Below are 18174 nucleotides of genomic sequence, written 5' to 3'. Positions count from 1 at the left end.
TCAGACAGAAGGTGATTCATGCATGTCAAAAACCCACCGAATTCAATTTTACTTCTTGTTCAGAAACAGTTACTGATCACATAACCAGTCTTAGTTTGTCATTTGGTTGTAGTGATTTTGAGATAAAAAATATATAGATTGTATATGAAATTTGCACTTTGGAAGAGTTATTGTTCTTGATTTGGCTTCATTTGGTTGATATTAGTGCGAGATGATTGTATGATGTTCTTAAAAGTGCAGATCTAAATGCAGCAAAGATTGTTGTTATGTGACAATACAGCATATAAAGACTGACAAAGCATCGTTTGTTTGATGTGTTTTTCCTCACCGTAAATCACTTTACCATTGGCAGTGTCTGAATTTTATGTGGACTGGTACTTAATAGGCCTTGAGATCAGGATCAGTTTAATGTTTTTTTTTCTATCTTTTGTGATTTTCAATTGATATACTTATAATCAAAAACTATATTTTTCGCAAATAGGTCTAAAACTGAGACGTCATTTACTTTTGACTTTTATGAACTTCTAGGCCTTTTTATAAAGATCTTTTCATCTCTCTCTATCTTTGATAGTTCGCAAGTTATAAAGTCAAACCACACGACTTGTAATTTTGGGCCTGTCAAGAATAACAATTCATCGTTAAGGATAAGATGTCTATACATAATTAGAATCCTAGAGAACCTTTGTAGGCTTTGTCGTCAAGATCGATAATTTAACATCTAAAAAGGTAAAGGTTTAAAGCTAAAAACTACGAAAATCGTCATTATTGACCCTCCAAACAATGATTTTTCATATGTTTTCGACCTTTTGTAGACTACTGCAGAGTTCTTCAAACTGAAGAAGGTAAGTCATTAGCCTGTATTTCTTACTTGTTTTTTACATGTAAAGGTAGAAACTGTTATCTTATAACTGACTCAATAAGATAATAACTAATCAAGGAGTTTCAGAGGAAAAGGAAGAAAAGTCAACGACAAACGCAAAGTGAGGATAATAACCTACTTTGACCTTCGGTCCAGGTGAGCTAATAAATAATTAAACGGCTTCGAACTGATGAACAATCAGTCACCTTATTGCCGAGAACCTTAAACAAACAGACGATCGTGACTGTATTGACGTTTGTAAATAGACTGGCTAAATAATGAAAAACTTGTTCAAATTATTAACGATCACAGAAGATGTATTAGTCTGGCGGCAAATCTATGTAAATTTAAAAAGTATTTGACAATGACTCATCATAAGTGGTCAGTAGCACACAGCGATGTCACCTAAAGCGCAGCATTGGCAAGGTATAAATCAAAACTTATCCTTTAACTGATATAAACTAAACATGATTGCTAAAGTTTTAAAACGATTGAAAAATATACAGGCTTGTTGAGCATCATTAAAAAACGGTTAAATGAGGTGCATTATAACTTTGGTTGTGCTATTTTTCCTTAATATTTTAACAATACTGACACCATTTGTTTTCTTAACTTGCAATATTCTATTTTTGGTTGTATTTTTCTATTGTTTTAGTAGAAAATGATTCGATACTATCATTGATTTAGGTTTATTCGTCTTCACTAAATCTGCATACAAATAAGTAAACTGTAAATGTGTTCGACTAACTGCAACATATCCACAAATCCCTTTATATCGACATATTACTTTATTAACGACATTGATTAAATTTTCTTTTTGTGCTGTTGCTTATACCACTTTGAAAATTATGCAATTATACATTTAATCATTAAGAACAGTTTTGACTCACAAATATAAGCTACATGCAGGAAGTTCTATGATCGTGTAATTGTAACTTCAAAATAATTACTATATTGTAAACAATGCACATCGTTCAAACGAAATTTTGAAAAAAAGTCTCGTGATTTTGAATGGAGGTAAAACCAAACTTCATATGACTGTTTTTATTATCGGGGCCTTTATTTCGAGGTTTGTGACTTCATATTATACTACTGTAATTAATTGACACATTAGAATAACAGTAGTACACGCATTTTTTTAAAGAACATAACACGTTTTGTCGTAGGGACACCCCTTTTGTGAATCTTTTTTTAATTAAGATTTCCTTTTTGATATACACGTAGTTAGGTAGCAGCCTATGTAAGAATCATGCAAAATAAGGGATTCATGCATAAAAAGGGTACAATGATGTTTTTCTTCCTAACTTGTTTATTTTGGTTCTTAATCATATCCTACATTGATACAAGCTCTAAATGACCCAAGCTCTGAAACAGCGTATGACGTTCGAAACACACTGCAACCAGCCTGCTCAGCTAAGAAAATGCAAAGTCGGGAAAAAGTGAATCATTTTATTTTACGCAACGTTATCTGATTGTCAAACAATCTATGATTTGAGTAATTGTCGAGAATTTCGAAAGGCCCTTCTCAGCGATTAGTAAGAGAAGAAACGAAAGACTGATGCTGTAGGTCTGTATGCAATTTACTACGGTCATGGGAAATATAATTCATCTGGTTATAAAAGAAAAATGTATGGGAAAAGTTTCCCGCCAAAAGTGCACCAAGATGAACGATTTGTTTTTTTTTGACCAAATTGAACAGATTGCAAAGATAAAACACATGTAGCGTTGCCCTTTGCACATTTCTTAGCTTGACTGCTGAATTTATTTCTTTTATTTGTCTACAAGTAATAGTTAGTATTGTAGTCTATGTTGTTTCCCGTTATTGAAAACTTAACGCTATAAGACTTAGACTGATTTTCCGCTTTTAAGAAGCACCTTTCTTTCACAAAAAGCAAGCAAACATACTAACGTCTTTGCCTACCCCGTCGGGTCTCACACAAACGGATGCAAATATATTAGAAACTATATATTATATAAAAGATTGAAAAGGTGACTTGGCAGAGGTTAGAAAATGATGATTTTGTGCAAATATAACAAAAATAATTATTTTAGTGTGCATAACTTAGTATTATTCAACTCAAACTACTCTTACATTATATTTTACTGATATGCTTAGCAAATATCGTCATAAAATATACAAGAAAACACATACAGTCATTCAATCAAGAACAGTAAACCTGGTACTGTTTGCAAGCACGTATGAGAACGTACTGAAGCATAATCCGACCTATTGATAAATCGACCAAATTCTGTACATTAAACCGTTTTGTGAAGAAGGTCAATAGTATTAGTAAAGTCAAATAAATGAAGAGGTAAAGTTATTGCATAAGTCATGTAGTTCAATTTGCCAAACACCTGTTTCGTCATGATATTATTATTGAATAAGAATCGGTCCCCTTATGTCTACGTCAAGATACGTCGAGAAATGTCAAAATGAGGTTGTTCTCTATTTAAACATTAACAAATTCAAGAGACAATAGAAATAAAATTATTAAAGATCTATAAAAAGCAATATTTCACTCACGCCTCCTTATAATATTTACATTTTCAAACATATTATAGATATCAATGTATGTATCAATATTGAAGGAAATAGCATATGTCACACTACGAAGCTTAAACAGCAAACGTCCGTTATATAGAATGTTAAGTTTTCCTACATGTTACCATATAAGCAAACATTCATTTTACAAGACATTAAAAGGATTTGTGTCCGTTATAAAGTCAGAGGTAGAATTTTATGTTAATTACAAAATTCTTTTTCTCTCTAAGTCTTAAAATATGTTTTGACCATGTTACTTTCTATTTTGTTGTGAATGTCACAAATGACATAAGACGTAGCTAGTGTTAACGTAATTCATAAGCCTTTACGAGTTTCAGATATTATCAATAAATGTTTATTTGACTTAAAAGAAATTTTCAACACAATGTAACTAGAATACGTGGAGGAGCAAAATGATTGGCTGTCCAATGAAATGTCTCCGAAAGTGTCATATATGTGCGCACGCCAAACAAAGACTTATTGATATCAGCCCAGACCCCGATCATGGTGCCGGTAAGTGTTCTTCTAGTTATTGATAAAGAAGTATAATTTTAACATAATGACAATGTAAGAGTAGATCCAAATTTTTGACACTGACATAATAATTTGGGGAGGCAGAATAATATTTTGTTAAAAACCTGTATTACATATGAACTTATATTTGTTTAAAAAATTCATTGCCATGAAAACTTAAAACAAAATAACCGAACAAAAATACGAAAAAAAAAGATAAAAAATAATAAAAAAAAACTACTAGTCATAATTTTCGTAAAAATATTTTTTTGATTAATTGTGCACTGTCTATTTTGTGGTTATTTTAGTATTTCTTTTTCCAATTAATTAAATTTGAACACCCACACACAAAAACCTAAGGGCTAATTAACCGATCTTTATTTTGCAAGGAACATACACGTTCTCAATTGACCATAAACCATCAAACCAAATACTGTGAAACATACAAAATATACTGTTTTTATATTAATTTGTCTTGTCAAGTGGTTTTCAATAATCTATAAAACAACTTTTCAAAAGTGTTAAATGTAGGCGTTTTTGGATTCATTTATGTGTTTGGCTCCCGAACAACCATTGAGATATTCTGAAATAGCATCAAACTCAATCATTTTGCTATCAAAATGTATCAGTATAAACATAAACACGTGCACATTCATTAACAATTTAAGCTAAGTTTTCTTAAATTTAGTCTTTCTTCGTACAATTGTGACATAGGCGTCACCATAATATAACCAAAACAACCAATGAAAAGAGTTTTTGCAATTTGAATGGGCCATTTAGAAATAAAAAACATACAACAGCGAATGTAATTTCTGTAACGGTAAGTTACGATTTATCTGTTTTACAATGAACGATGAGTAGATAAACTGAAATCAGTCAATTTCAGTGAGGCATTTAATTGAAATTACACTTTCACCAGTGTGATGACAATTTGCCATTCATTCGTGAAATTCAACAAAGTTAGGTTTCAGTTTTCTTTAACTTTGTTGGTTGGAAAATATTGTCGGCTAATTTTCAACCACTATTGATGTTTGACAGTTCATGGCAGTTTACATTTCTTCATTCTTTTACTGTGGTCTTATTCTATTTTGTTTAAAGTTTAAAAATATTAGAACTCATTTCAGGTTTTGTTTTATAGATACTTTCCTCAATAACTAAATTTATTTTAATCTTTAATTATTCATTTAATATTTGATTTGATGAAAATAGTGATAAATCAGCGCAAAGTCATAACGTTTCACCACAGCAACAAATAGCAATACCATCATATTTTTTTCTAGAAAAAAAGACAATGGGAAGATCAGAAATACAAGTTTGATTTATCCTAGACATAATACAGTCAAATAACCACAAAGATAAGCGTTTCAATAATATATGTACGTAGTTATCGTTTTATCATGTGGCAATTGTCTTTTTCACATCTTTTGGTCTAGAGAAGATGAATTTCAATTCTATCACAATGCAATTTTAAAATATGAAATTCAACAATGATGATAAATATAAAAGTTTGATTTGATATATGGGAACAAACAAACTCATTTCATCAGGTTCTTTTTCGATTGATTGACGCAAATATTAGTACCAATCTGACATTATAAAGTACTTTAAGCTCCAATGTGTCAGATTTATTTATTGCCATAAAGGCACAGTAGACAATCACTGGTTCATTTCGTCACAAAATAAAATATAATAAACATAGAAATCTTTTGGTATAATTACAGGTTTCTGTATTGTTATATTGTTAGTTCTGTTGTCCACATCTCGTATCATTGATATCCAGTTTTCATTACCAGAATACGGCTATTTTGATAGACTCGGGCGTGTAGAGTACGTTTTTGTGGTTGGATTGGGTGATGGGTTCATATTAACTTATAAAGGACAACAGGAGAAAGGGGAATTAAAGCTCATACATTTCAACCGATCTAAGATTGGTACATCTGGATTAATCCAGACAAAATTGTAAATGACCACCAAAATTTATTTAACGCCTTCAGTAGGCATGTTATATTCTTTATCTCTGTATGACAGTATTTTTTTCGGCTGATGACACAAAACTTTAAACATTAAACAAAATGAAAAAATATAGATAAATATTCCAATGAAATGATACTTTTTTCATCAGGAATCACACGTCAAATGTTATCCCCAACAAGACATGAAGAATCCAGACCTCTGACAAATAAATGAGCTTCTATTTTCCTAGATCACGTACGTATCAATAAAGATAAAGACAATCGTATACATCATTATCAAACTCAAGGATAACTAGTCACTAAATATTTGTTTATCAATAGTGGTTATATCACAATGATGTTTGCATTTTCAAAGTTTTATTCTATTATGATTTACTTTTTTAGTATCAATCTTTTAACAACTTTAGATGTAGATAGTTGTCTAATGCATTAAGAACGAATTTGATTTTATGTAGATGAAATACCAGGGAAAAAAAGCCATGACATATTCCCTAATTATTAAAATGAACTAAAAAGTACACGGGAATTCAAGGCAAAGTAAATGATGCCAAATGTTCTACGATTAATTAATAGAAATACATCTGTTTGGTTGTCTATATTAATTGCTAAATGGGGAAGACAAATGCATCTTTATTTGTTATTAAGACAATAGTACTGAGTATTAAGATTAAATGAAAAAATTGTGAAGTATCTACAAAGGGTTGTTACAATTAAGTGGATGTTTAAAAGAAGTAGAATGCATTAATTTTGCCATATTAATTAATAAAACCACGCTCTGTAACCGCACAAAAATGATCACTATTAAATACCTATCAAGGGGAGATAACACTTAAAAAGTTAAACAAATATGACAAAAAAAAACCCCAACAAAAACCGATTTATATAAAAAAAAGTTCAAACCGTCTTTAAATGGAAAGTGAAGGTATATTGCTATCGTATATTGCATTTGAGGTAACTTCTGTTAGAATATTGTTTTATCGTTTATGTAAATTGTTTTAAAGCAAATTACAGGGGGTAATGAGAGTTATTAGGTTAATTCAAGGATATAAAGGTCTGGGGTATGTATCATAATTGTTGATCCTTATCAAGTAGGAATTATTCATTTTGATAAAAATACAAAAAAAAAAAAAAAAAAACCAAAAAAAAACAACCCCCCCCCAAAAAAAAACAAAAAATAAAAATAAAAAAAAAACAAAAAATAAAAAAAAAAACAAAATCAAAATGTATTATAAATGTATAAATAATATTCAATAAAAATAATTATGATTCTTTAAAAATATACGTAAATACCCCCCCAAAAAGAATCAGAATGAAATTAGATATATTTTTTTCTTTGAGTATAAAGTACAAAATTTGATTAATGCACATTAATTCTTAAAATGAAAAGTAGCCTTTTAATAAAGTTGCATTCCCAAGCTGTAGAAGTAACAAATGACAACTAACCAAAATAATACACACAAAACGATCAGGAACACCAAAGGTAATCCTAGACATTCTAGATTAACCAAGGCATGTCGGCGACTATTGAGGTGACGACATAACTTGTGGACAGATTTATGAGTAACCTTTGTGCAAGCAACTCCGAGTTAATACAATAAAGAATTTCATATTTTTTTTTAAATATTTTAAAAATCCTGTTAAAATAATTTTTTAAGATCTTCTAAGTTTAGTCAAATCAGTAATGTTATAAATTAATTTCAAATAAAATGACACCAATCGTATATTTTCAAAATAACCCTAACCCAAAATGTATAATGTTATCAAAAACATTGAAAGAGTAATCGAGGGAACCAAGGTTACAGCGGTAATCAAAAGAATGTAATCCAGGGGCAAAGACCAGACATGGAAAACAGACATAGACAACAAGGAACACAAAGTAATTAAAATCATACACACAGAGTAACAAAAGCAAATGAGCAACTCGGACTCCACCAAAAACTGGGAGCATGGACTAGGTGCATCGGTAGGGTAAGCGTCCTCTGCTTTTCTAGAAAAAACCCGCCGAGTTGCTCATAAAAAGTCAAGTCCGGGGTAGACAAACGAGTGTATTACAAATATAAAAGCCAAAAAATTTGTAGTTAAATATGTCTACCATAAAGCGTCTCTTTTCTCTTTGTCCTACGCTATATTAAATTTATAGACCTATAGATACATTATCTTTCCCCAGACATTATAAAAAAACTTAAATAATAATAATAAAAACAAACAAACAAACAAACAAAAGCCCAACCCCCAAAATACACAATATCCAGTTTTCATTTTAAATAATACATATACTTACAGTTCAAGGGGAGACAACTGCTACATACTTTGGTTGAAAGTTTCTTCGTTTACTTAAGTTATATCCCATTTAGCTATTGATGTCGATTATTATTTAATTTTGATAAACTATATTGATAAACGGGTTTTCACTTCTAAAAGTTAAATTTAAATGGCAATTTGTTGAGACGTTTATCATAAGGTTCAAACTTATGTTTTTCACAAATTAAGACAGAAGCCCATAGAGGTGAAGATTAAATACTTGTACCCATTAACTACATGATTTTATCACCTCGATCTTCAAACATGTCGTTCCTACATGTTATTTTTGACTACCATGCTCACATCATAATTCCTTCACATCGATTTTCTAAAGCAGAGTATCAAGAATTTCCTCTAACATGACACAACGAGAAAGGTGATCTATGTTTTCATGTTCAACCGTTTTCAATCAATCAATCAACCATTTTTAGTTCAATCTTATAAATGTATATGAAAAAACAAACTTTAAACAAATGGAGTCCCTAAAACCAGCTTGCTAATGCCATGGCGGCCGAACACGCACAAAATAAAGGGAATTGTCATTAATCTACAGTTTATTACGATTATACAGAAGATACTTGTTACAGAATGAAAGTTATTTTGACAACAGAAAATTTCCCAAACTCACATATACGGTGCGCTCAAACAAATTATTCAAATTTCTTAATTTCTAAATATAGCAAACTACTTAAAGAGTAATCAAGGGAACCAAGGTTATAGCGGTAATCAAAAGAATGTAGTCCAGGGACAAAGACCAGACATAGAAAACAGAAATGCACAACAAAGAACATAAAGTAACTAAAATCATACATACAAAGTAACAAAAGTAAATGAGCAACTCGGACTCGAGTTCAAGTTAATTTTCACATGCTTCTTGAAATTTAGATAGTGTTGTAAGGTTATAATAGTTTTGCTAGACATATAATTTAATTTTTGTTTTGACCTTTTTAATTTATGACTGAGGACAGTCATACTTGAAGGGGAAGGACTAGTAGAGGTTTATATTTTTAGTTCTTGTACAATTAGTCTTATATCCAGAAGTTGATCTTTATTATGATTATAGTTTCCGCTATATAGATGACGTGTTATCTTTAAACAATCCTAATTTCAGGGATTTGATACATCGCATCTACCCAAAAGAACTTGAGGTAAAGGATACTACAGACACTGTGAAGTCAGCCTCATATCTTGACCTACACTTAGAAATCGATGGTAAAGGAAAACTATTGACCAAACTTTACGACAAACGTGAGCAACTCGGCGGGTGTTTCTAGAAAAGCAGAGGACGCTTACCCTACCGGTGCACCTGGTCCATGCTCCCAGTTTTTAGTGGAGTCCCAGTCGCTCATTTACTTGTGTATGTCTGTTTTCCATGTCTGGTTTTTGTCCCTGGATTACATTCTTTTGATTACCGCTATAACCTTGGTTCCCTTGATTACTCTTGGTAAAACTGCCACCTTATGAGAACAATGCTTAAACAGAAGAAACAATTTTATACAAGCAATTATATGTGGAGGAGGCAATGCTAATGTATTTTATACAAAAAAGAAAAAAAAAGAATGAAAATGCATAGATATCAATTTAAACAGAGAAGTTTCAGAAGCTATTGTAACCTCAAACGAAAATAAAAATAAAATAAAATAAATTCGTTTATTTCAAGATGGATGACTACATCTTACAGTTATCGTGAATTTTATTATGAAAGCATCATGTCAATGTTGATTATTTAAGAAAATGTTTATTTCAGATATTTTTTAAAAAATACATAGAAGAGCAAGAAAGAAAAACGGAAAAACTTATTGACGTAGGTACAGTTAAAAAGTTATAGGTGTGACAATGTATAATGTTTATATGATTAGATACATAGATAATTTATGCATTGTAGAATGTTCACAGTTTCAAGTTTTGTTGCTGTTTAAGAAAACCAACTTAATAGTTATTTTTCTATCAGTTTAATTTTTAATTTAGTTTGATTTTATAGTGTTATTTGTCAGAGAGTGTATGAGGTAGTTTTAGCTGCAGTGACCCTGAATAAGTTACAGATGTACAGGCAATAATCACTGGTTTGCAATCTTATATAGAGGTCGTGAAAAGAAGGATGCGAATGCTCTTATGACGGTAAATGTAAACTTTAGCTTACACAGTATGTTGTATGTTATCGTAGTTTGTGCACAATTCTTACAATAGCATGATAAACTGACTTGCACTTGGTAATGTCTGAAATAATAAATAACAAATCCTCGGAACGTTGTCAGCAACACATAATACATGTATGCAACAAAGTACCAAATATTTTTATGATCATTATTGGAAAAACGCATAACAGGTAAATATTGAACAAAATTGACACATTGCTCTACAGAGAGCATACACAATTGATAATGTTTGTGTTTTTAATCAAACAAATGCACTGATATATATTTTATGTAATGTCTATCTGTATATTTTCTTCCCGGCACGGTCGGTCTTAATTGAGTCAAGAGCAGAGGGATAATTCGTTTAATGTTTTCACTTTACAAGTTATAAACCATTTTCTCAAACTCAATCAATTATAATATTATGCAAGTACGTGATTTTGTTTATTTCTACTAGTTATTATACTGTTACTTCCTCTAGTGACCCGTGAGGGTCCGGGTGTCAAAAGAATAGGCCTGCAGCAGCCCTAAACTTATCCATAGGAACCATAGCGCTCCGCCACAGGAGGCTAAATTGACCGCCCTACCTACCTCTCCCTATTTCCAGTGGAAATCAAAATTTCTCGACCCCATTGTCCTTGTGTCCCGTCCCATTTTTCATTTCATCATCATTTCATGTTCATTTTATCATCCACTTCGTGTTCATAGTCTGAATATAGCTGAAATATTGCTGCTCGGGCGTTAAACCCCAACAAACAACAAAAAAAGTTTCTCTAATAAATCATAATGAATGTTACAGGACATATAATCTCACCTACAGTTATTTTAACAGATGCATTTACAAATATGCTATTACAGAGAAGGTATACTGTAACAATATTTACATTCTGTTTCAGTGAATAAATCTGCAAACAATATACTGTTGTTGTTTGGTTTGTTTTAATAATATTTGTTTTAAATTTATTTTTAAAATAGATGCAATGAATGATACAGATGATTTCTTATGTTTGTAAAATGGTAATTCTTGTCAATGAAAGAAGAAATAGACGACAGAAAATGCAAAGCGAAATATCCGTTGCCGATTCGTAGTTCTTTCTTAAAGAGACGGATGTATTTAATATGTTATTATTGTGTTTCGATGATCAGTGCTTGCTATCAGTGTTTTTAATTTGTGTTTTTTTGTAAGTGGTTTAAGTTATTCTGTCATTATGGAAGTGGTGCCGGTATGTTTTCGTGCTAATGTGAATTTGTGTAGTGATATGCCGATTGTTTTTTCTTACGTATGAAACGTGATCAAGCATGAATCTACATTTGACGCAGAAGAAAAAAAAATCATTTATTTCCAAAGTATCAGTTGAATTATTTAAGCAGCTGTAATAATTAAAACAGATATAAACAGTTAAAGGAAGATCCTGAAATTTATTTCAAAGGTAAATATAAGATTGAAAACGTCATGTTTGAAGTAGATTGATATTAATATATTTATTTAAACTCACTTATGCAAAAATGTATCTACGAACTGTAAACTATGCATTTAACTGGAACCAAGATTACATTAAATGTAAATACTTTTAATATGATGGTAGCATACTTGCCTTTGGCGTGGAGCATCATATGTTTGATCCCGACCAATACGTCACAAGTAGAAGTCATTGGTTTTAGCCAAGCATTCGGCATATAGGAAAAAGTTTGACGACCTTACAGCTCCGATTATTTATCCATAAATATGTCCAAGCTGTTTGAAATACCTTCCTGTGAGCTAGCACATTATAAATCTGACTCGGCGTCCCGGACTGGAATAAAGCAATTATTCGACTGATTTAACGTTCCTGTCTTATCATGGCATATACAAGAGTAATCAAAGGACCAAGGCTCTAGCGATAATCAAAAGAAAGTAATCCAGGGACAAAGACCACACATGGAAAATAGACATACACAACAAAGAACATTAAGTAACTAAAATAATACATACAAAGTAACAAAAGAAAATGAGCAACTCGGACTCCACTTAAAACTGGGAGCATGGACCAGGTGCACCGGCAGGGCTAGAGTCCTCTGCTTTTCTAGAAATACCCGAGTTGCTCATAAAAAGTCTGGGTTTGTCGAAAGAAGAAAGGAAACTTGATGCATACACCATAACGATCCACGTGTTCATGATAGCGATCATAAAACTTCTGTAGTGATGACTTCAATCTTGTAGCAACATAATATTGTTCCAGAAGCCTAACTGTAAGAGTCGATACAAAAAGTCTGCGTATTTACGGCAAGCTCTGGTATAACGTATGAGCTCCATACGCAGGTGCTGAAAACTTGACACGAAAACGTAACAAAACATATAACATTTATGTTGTTAATTGTATTGCTGATTTTTTACTACTGAGTTGTCAGCATTTTAATTACGGCATTTCCTTTTCAGTAAAAAGAAGTTGTTGAAGATTGTCAACTTTATAAAGATAAGTAGAACAGTTTTGTAAACATGTATGATTCTAATGTAATGCTAAAACGTACCATAAATGAAAACTGTGCATAATTCGTAGTAAAATCACCTTTATACGCACAATATATGATGGCATTTTCCATACCAGTCTTCAATTTTTTTGTGATCTTTATGTTTAAAAGACAAAGATAATGAGAGCAATTATTTGCTGAAGCGCTGCCCCCCTCAACCCGAAAAACAGTTTGAGCGTCATATAAATCGAAAGGCGAGCAGAAGTATTCAATGACATTATATCAACAATTCTCTTTGTTTTATATCTTTGTTATACATTTGATTGACATTGATATCCTTCAATAATACGGTTTTAACATCGATAACATTCTAACATGGTTCATATCTTGTTTATTAGACAAAAAAATTCCAAGGCTTTAATAAATTTACAATGAAATTTTGATTTTTTTGCAAGGTTTCTGACATTGTAATGTTATTTGCGCTTATTATGCAATTCACTAACAACTGTTCTTTGAATTCTCCTCTTTAAATTAAAAGTATATTTTTATTAGCAAAGAAGAAAATAGAACGAAAGAATAAAGAACAAGACTCGAGCATGACTTAACAATTATCAGCAGAGGAAAATGCAACATAAAAAGCAGACAAAAACAATAGACATACATAACAATTTTACATATTTAGCACTATTTTAAAGTCAAAGAAGACAAAGTAATATTGCATACCAACAAACTAAAGTAGTTATCATCATAGAATAAAAATAAATTCATGGAACATAGCTCAATAAAACAAATTGTGAAGGTGTCTCCTGTTTTTGGCGACCGATATTAGGTTAGAAACAAATATGACTATTGTTTTTCAATGAGGATATAATTGGGGTAGTTAGGTTAAAGTATCATAGTTACAGCATATACTTACACTACGAAAATGTAACAAAATATTGTTGATATTTATTCATAGGTATGAAGTATTTTGGAGAGCTACCAGCACAGACAAGTCAACAACATATGATATTTCATAAAATAAAGAGAAATTTATCTCCCCCATACCACAACAAAATAGGTAAACCCATGGAAATCAAGGTATCGGCCGGGTATACTTTTGGAAATATATCAAATACCGTATATCTTGGGCAATAGTGTGGGCATTACCCCGTAGTTATTTCATATATGTTCGATTGAGTTCTTAAAATGCATAAAAACAAATAAAAAAAAATACCCCCCAAAAAAGAGAAATAATAACATGACAATCTTAAATGACTTCAAATAAGAAATAGCAGTATAATTTGGGAAAATTTATTTGAAGCATTGACACAGGTAGTACCGAAAAAAGTAACTTTATAAACATTCAACATTATATTGATAAACTACTTTCTATGATGTGTAAAGAAATACAAATGACACCGAACCACCTTTTCCTTTGATTCTACATATTTGTCTATATGTGTTCGTTCACGTGTATTTAGAACTCATAAAAGCAAAACACGGGAAGTAAACTTTAATTCCATGGGAGCAAGTGAAACATTTAAATATTACCAAATAACCAATGATTGAGTGTACTGTGAAGTCAAGATTTAATAATGCATATAAAAAATGAAATAAAAACAAAATATATTAACACAGATCTATTTTAGAGGGCATAAAGCGTGATACATACTTCGAATACATTTAAGACAAAAGGAAAAACAAAACAAAACAAAAACATAAAAAAACCGAATAATCTCTGTGCTAAGGCCAAAGTGTGATTACATATTCATGTAAAACAGTCACGATTTTGTTTTATACAGAATCATTGGCAAATGTTCAGACAAATATAGGTTGACGAATTTTCATTTTATTAATAAAATGCAGAAGTAGCCACTAATGTGTTCAACTTAAAGATCAGTATAACAGATGCAGTAAACCGACTTTGTGTATAGTGTACAGATAAACAAAATGAGAAAGTAATGAGTCAAAAAATGAATAAATAAAGTATTAATAATAATAACAAAACATCGGAATCCCTCGATACATAGGGAACGTGAATTTGGTGATCCAATGGGTTTCGACAGCTCTTGTGATATAAAAACCTGCCGAAAAATTCATTTTGTTCCCGGAAGTTAAGGTAAGTGAAAAGAATAAATGACAACATCTTGTAAATGATCTTAATACAAGATAAACGAAATAAAGTGAATGTAGTTGAAAGAAAAAAATACAGTTTATTCAATCAATGTAATAGTTTAAAGCGAGCACATTTGAAGATGCTGTGAAGCCACAGCAAGAGTGGAGAGCTCTACTGTAAAATGCGTGCAGCATTTTATCGTCCGGAAGTGAAATGTCGCGGAGAGAATGTAGAATAAGATAAGGTGTTTCCAGTTATTATTTTAAAACTAAAACGAGTTCATGAACAACTAAAAATCTAACTTGAAAAGCGAAAAAGGATTGGAAGTAAGAACAATACTTACCTTATGAGAATGTCACGTTGCATTTAATATCATCCCTTTTACTGTCGTCTCCGCGTATGCGGTTTAAAAACAAATATATATATATATACATATTGATTATATTAATTCATATGTTTTCATGATTATTTTATTTTTAAAAAATATGAATAGTCAACGATCTCTGCTGACTAAGTGAAATTTATACTGATCAAAAAGAAATGCTATCTCCGTCTATAGACAATGCCTACTCCTTATTAAAATGATCAACAGTTTTGATAGAAACCTGCACGAACACTGGCATAAAAAACAGTATGTATGATTTTAGTTACTTTATGTTCTTTGTTGTGTGTGTCTGTTTTCCATGTCTGGTCTTTGTCTCTGGATTACATTCTTTTGATTACCACTATAACCTTGGTTCTCTTGATTACTGTTTCCTATCAACAATTGTCGATTTACACTGTAACAGAGAGTGTAGAACAAATACTTTTGATACAAAATAAAATTTAATCTGGTCAATAATGAATAACAAATTCAAATCCTCTGACGGTTAAACAGAACGATATATTGTCTTTCGAGGAAACGTAAAAATCTTCTTTCAAATTTCATAAACTGGCATAAGTCAGTTACTCCTCTCCCTCTCCATACAGAAAATTTCCGATAATAGGATTTCTTCCGAAACAAAAATATGATAAAAGTGACAAAAAAAAAAAAAAAAAAAAAAAAAAAAAAAAAAAAAAAAATTAAAAGAGCTATAGTATCTAACGTGAACATATTTTCAAGACTATTATTTTCAATAGTTCAAGACTGTTATTTGAATATAATAGCATTAAAACCTATGATTTTTCAACACTGTATACTTCTATTCCCCATACTTAGTTGAAATCCCGACTTAAAAACATTATACATCGTTGTACAAACGATGGTACTCCCAGATACAAATACATAGTTTGTAATCAATAGAATGAAATCCAGGTACAAAGACCACACATGGAAAACAGACATACACAACAAAGTACATTAAGTAACTAAAATCATACATACAAAATAATAAAAGCAAATGAGCAACTCGGATTCCACTAAAAACTGGGAGCATGGACTAGGTGCACCGAAAGGGTAAGGTCCTCTGCTTTTCTAGAAACACCCGCCGAGTTGCTGATAAAAAGTCAAGCCCGGGATAGAGGAAAGAAAAACTGATACGTTGATCAAATCAGTTTTCATGGCGCAGATGGATACACCGTAACGATCCAACCTTAACCATATAGCAGTAACTGAAAGCTAGCTTGGAACATATTGAAGAATAATAAAACTATCAAAACTGCCAGCAGTAGAAATAATCTGCCACTAGTATACGAGGGCAGTGTAATAAAAGTAGTAACGTTAGGTACTAATGCAAGATTTGATGTAGTGCAATTTAAAAAAAAAGACTTTTTTCTTTATGGGTGGAATTAGGGGTCGAATATCCTTTAGGAATGAAGTTATTAAGGACAGTTTGAAAGAATGAAAGGGACTTCAATAGGAAATAAACTTATGATTATCAGTAACAATAAATACAGATGTCGATGTATTGTTCATTGTTTATTGTTCGATAAACAGGTGCTTGTATATTCTATGTGGTTCATTTAACTTTTGAACAAATTGTGTTTTTGGTGGAGAGGAGTATTATGTTTTATCTATATTCCTCGTAAAAATGACAACGGATAACTAGTAATATGGCTAGAAAATGAAATACTAGTCAAAGACACCCTACCATAACGGAAACGTACCCAAACCTGATTGGGCAATAGTAAATATAGGAAACACCGAATACTAGTATATACATACCGATAATACATCATTTTCCCGCTATACTTTTCGAAACGCGAGAAAATACAATTTATCATCAATAAGACTGAAATGTTACATTTGAAAACATTTTAATGAAATTGGAAGCAGATTTGTTGCAGGAAACATGCTTGTTAGTTCTTGTGTCAGTGTCAATGTATCTAAGGAGACAGACGTTTTACGTTCCATATTACATGTTCATGTATCGTTTGGAGTTTTTAAGATAGTGGCTGTATTCAATAATATCTTGTCATATTAACAGATATTCCTATTCTTCAATTTCAAACACTTATATTGTTAGCAAGATTGCAATGATTCCTTGAAAAAAACGTCTCGCCTTTTCAATCAGTGTATATTGGAGTGTAGTGCAAATATGATTTTGGAAATTACAATTCGATTTTTAAGGTAAGACATTAAATTTTTTTTGTTTTAGTTTGTTATCAATGCAAGTTATTTATACATATAACATTTTTTTTAAATGCTTTCACAAAATATTCCGGTTGTACTGTTTAAAGTATCAACATGCTGTAGTCAAGTATCCGGCAAAAATAACGGTTTTGCCTTTCTTCTAGTTGGCTTAATCTACTTATAATGTTTTGAAAAATGAATTATGCATTTAAGTATCAGTCCATATAAAATTCAGACTCTGCCTAAGGTAAGATGAGTCATGGTCTGAAAAAACCCATGGATCAGATGATGCTTTATTGGTCTGCTATATTTTATGTGACAATAGTCCTTTCTGTATTTAGATCTATACTTTTGAGAAAACTACTCTTTAAACTCCCACTTAAATCAACCAAATCAAACCAAATCAAGAACCATAACTTTTTCAAGTGTTAATTTCATGTACAGTCTATATAAATTTTATCTCAAAGGCGCAACCCCCAAATGAAGAACTAAGACTGGTTATATGATCTATGTTTCTGATTAAGACATAAAACTGAATTTGGTGGGTTTTGGCATGCATGAATAATCTACTGTCTGATATTTAAAAAAAAAATAAAGACTACTACTTAAAATCAATTCAAATGTTTTGTCTCTGGGTCCTTTTGGGTGAATGAAAAATAAAAAAAACTAGAAATTATTATTGAATTTCCCTTTTTATATTTTCAATTTTAATTAATATAAAATCTAATTATTGATTTTGATGAAACATTTGATG

At 31.1% G+C, this 18174-nt stretch overlaps 1 long non-coding RNA gene across 1 annotated transcript; it reads left to right on the top strand.

Annotated features, from left to right (window-relative positions):
* The first annotated feature begins 5193 nt into the window (after positions 1–5193).
* Positions 5194–14378, top strand: LOC148604038 (uncharacterized). Its single transcript, XR_015916121.1, has 5 exons — positions 5194–5290; positions 6037–6122; positions 9300–10306; positions 11299–11753; positions 12740–14378. It is a non-coding gene; the product is annotated as an uncharacterized LOC148604038 (long non-coding RNA).
* The last annotated feature ends 3796 nt before the right edge of the window (positions 14379–18174 follow it).

The sequence above is a fragment of the Perna viridis genome, chromosome 10, assembly GCF_037379345.1.
Source record: "Perna viridis isolate PV_CMFRI_1.1 ecotype Kerala chromosome 10, ASM3737934v1, whole genome shotgun sequence".
NCBI classification, from domain to species: Eukaryota; Metazoa; Mollusca; class Bivalvia; order Mytilida; family Mytilidae; genus Perna; species Perna viridis.
The sequence above is the reverse complement of the archived record's forward strand: the minus strand, read 5'-3'. Positions and strand labels throughout refer to the sequence as shown.